The sequence below is a fragment of the Sinocyclocheilus anshuiensis genome, unplaced genomic scaffold, assembly GCF_001515605.1.
Source record: "Sinocyclocheilus anshuiensis isolate Anshui unplaced genomic scaffold, SAMN03320099.WGS_v1.1 scaffold154, whole genome shotgun sequence".
Classification (NCBI taxonomy): domain Eukaryota; kingdom Metazoa; phylum Chordata; class Actinopteri; order Cypriniformes; family Cyprinidae; genus Sinocyclocheilus; species Sinocyclocheilus anshuiensis.
The window spans coordinates 32,658-36,258 of NW_015546101.1; the positions used below are offsets into that span (position 1 = coordinate 32,658).

Below are 3,601 nucleotides of genomic sequence, written 5' to 3' on the forward strand. Positions count from 1 at the left end.
TATATATATTCCACTGTACTGATTTTTATTATATGTATTGTATTGCATTGTAAGACAAATTTCCTTAAAACATGACAATAAAGTATAACCAACTAACTAATTAAGTCATGAACTGGATATTTCACCTTTACTAATGGCAAAATACTGGCACTAGTTTCATTTCACAATATCAAAACAAAAGTTTGAATAGTTAGTTTACGCCAAAAACAGTAACTGCAACTACACCCTATAATAAAAATGGCCTCAAATGACATTGTTAATATTTTTCTATATAAGCTGCACATAAAACTTCTGAGAGATGAATAAGCTCAGAAGTCCGGATGAAAACGATAACAAGGCATCACCTTGGTTAGGATTTTTTTTTAAAAAGGTAAGAGAAGAGCTAGAAGAGAGCAAGCCTATAATATGTTAGCTAACCAGTCTATATGAGAAGTAACTCAGAAAGAGCTTTATTGCCAAGTGTGTTTACACACACAAGGAATTCGTCTTGGTGTCAGGAGCTTCCAGTACAGAAAGTACAGACATAGTGCACACATACATATAATTTAAGGTAATAAAAACACTAATAATAAAGAGAATAGACAATAAATTATAAATAACAATATAGTAATAAACTTCCATTGAAGATTAATAATATATTAATTAATATTGTTGTAGTGTTGATCTTATTGCATAATCAAGTAGCCCAACTCAACTCACCCTTGATCAATGGCTAAGTCAGTGTCCGAATTCACTCTCTTAATTCTGTTCACTCTTTGCTGATATGGTGCACTCACCACCAGACACTATGTAGGGATTAGTGAATGATTGAACGATTTCGAACACAGCTTATGTCACTCAACCTAAGAGAGTTGCATTTTGGATTTCAGAGGCGTGTTCCAGGTTGGCTCAGCTGACTCATCTGATGACTAAAAAAAGCTTTCTAGGTAGACAGATCAGTAGATTTTGAGACATAACCAGAGACAAAACAAAGACCTCTCTTCCTGGATATGTTCCCACTTACTGTCCTTATTGTCCATATTTTCACACAAATGTCTAAGTATGGAAAATAATTGCCTTGCACCTTGTCTTGTGGGCAGTTAATTAAATTGAAACAGCGTCTTTTGAATGTGCTGCATGCTGATAAAGGGCAGCGTTTAATCTGAGCCTTATCTCTCTGAGCATAAACAGCTTCACTAAAGCTCATATAAATTAGTCTGCAAATCCTCCACGGCTTTAGAGAATATAGAAAGTAAAAAAATTAATTTAAAAAAATCATCTTATCTGTCAATGAGATAGCTTATTACCGTGATGGTGTTATCATAGGTAAACTGTTTTCGAGTACAATAAAGATTAAGATGGATAAACACCTATTAACCTATAACCCCTTTAAACTGAAACCGACTCTGCTGATTTAATGCTTGATAGAGATTGAATGAAGCCCATTAGATAAATGTCAGTCTTGTCACTTGAGTCAACTGAAGAGGGTTACCCTTCTTTTTAACCTTTTTTTAGCAATATTTTTTGTCTAACGTTTTGCAACAGAAGCATTAATATGCTATAATCATATTGAGAAATTACATTAGTAAGTAGTCAAACCATGTTTGCCTAAGACGGCAAGTATTACAATTAGAACCTCATAACAAATCTGACATGATGACTTGGACGTTCAGCCTGTCAAGCACTCTGTTTTAGCTAAAACAGTTTGTCGTCCATCCTTTTCTCCCTACCTACTTTATTTGTGCCTCGTTCACATCCAAAAAGAATTTACATTGAATTTTAGCACTGGGGGTGGGTGGACGGGGGATGTTTCACTAAGTAAGAGTGGGCTCTTGTCCTGCTGATCTAGGCTTTCTCCAGTATAATCCAACTCATGTAATTAAACACAATATGCTTCTTTGGCAGTGTGAGTGTGTTTGTATATGTGAGTATGCGTAAGTGCATTTCCACTTGCAGTTCATTGATGGCTTTCAAAGAATTCAGCCTATGCACAGGCATCAATACACATGCCATCAATGGAGAGATCGGCGCCATCCAAGAGTGCATGCTATATGACCTGACCAGAAGCTGCTAAAAAATAACTAAAAGATTCCAGTCAAGAGAGATAAATAGCCTTAGAAGTACTGGCAGTCAATTTCCAGTGGTTTTGTAATGGGGTCTATTACAATAGTCTTTACATACTAGTAAACCTTTTTGTGGGTTTTGTAGCGTGTAAAGACACCTGAGTCATAGATGTTATCCAAACAGCTGTCCTGGTGTGTGTGTGTGTATGTGTGTGTGTGCACTTCTGCATTTTGTCTGAAGGTTGCAGTTGACAGCGGAGCAGTGTGGAGTCGGCTGGTTTTGGTCAGCTGGCTCACAGTCTGAAAGAGAGAGAGAGAGAGAGATGAATGCTCTGTAATTAGCACCCACGGCTGCATGCTGCATTCCACCTCTGTAAATTACAGAGTGGGCTGCCTGCACTGCCAGACCCAGCAAACCTGCCTGTGTGAGTGTATCCAGACCCCCCTCTTCCCCTCCCTCGGCCTCACGCACACGCAAAACTGCGGCTTTACCTGCTAGCAGCTGACTTTGCCTTCTCTTCCAGTTCACTTCCACTGTGTTTGTTTCTGCGCTGCAGTAATTGGCGGTGGTGGATGCTCTGTATCTCCGGGGCTCGGCCTGCATTGATTTGTTTGGATTTCTGCTCCCCTCCCCAGAGCTTTGGCGTACATGCGCGCCACAGACTCTCTACACTGCTGTCTGTCATGTCTGAGCGGCATATTTAAACAGTTTGGTGTTTATCGAACTGCACTTACACTGAAATGCACAGTATTTCCATAACGCAAGGGTTTTTTAAATTAAGAATAGAAGCATTGGGATTTGAAAATATGCTTTGTTTTTTAGGGGTTTAACAGGGATTGTGTGTGTAAAGGTGTCAAAATGTGCTACAGAGCTTTGAGACTGCAAAGAGGTCTTTGCTCAGAGCTTATGAGTGGGTTCAGACAGGGCTGCAACCAACACAGACGTTGAGGACAATATTGTCCCTAGTATTAGATGTTCTTGATGCTGCTCTGCTGTACTCCGTTATTTCATATACTTTTACCGTAAACTGCTGTGAAATGTACATTAAATGAACAGAACAATTCTTATAATTTACAGTGAAAAACCATGAATCGGCATGACCAGAATTCACTCACATTTGATGTTTTGTCATTGAAATAAGTTTCTTCTTAGTCTTATTAGGGTTTTATGTTACATCTTATGTTGATAAATTAAAATTTATTGTATTATATTTGTGTCATGTACTGTATGCTACCATGATGATGTTTTGTATTTGTGTGTATAACACCGTGCACCTTCTTTATATACATTTACCACAGCTTGTGGAAAAGCTACTTGTGATGAACTTTGATTCAAAATGAGGCTTTCACTTTATCATCTAGATTTTTTATATATATTTTTTATAAAAGTGGTTGTAAGTATATTATATAGGTAAAAAACAGATTTTAGTAATTTGGTATATTAACGTTACATTTTTTTTTTTTTTTGATAAAGTTCTGGCAACCACTGCAGCAATTTATTTTTTACCATAAATGTCACAAAAAATAATTATTTTTTTTTACAGTGTACCAGTACGACA

General features: G+C 37.2%; 1 protein-coding gene across 2 annotated transcripts in view; it reads left to right on the plus strand.

The window, feature by feature from the left end:
- The window catches only part of LOC107700399 (docking protein 4-like), a 63,419-nt gene that overhangs the window by 756 nt on the left and 59,062 nt on the right, over positions 1-3,601 (plus strand). The gene's annotated exons all lie outside the window — the stretch shown is intronic.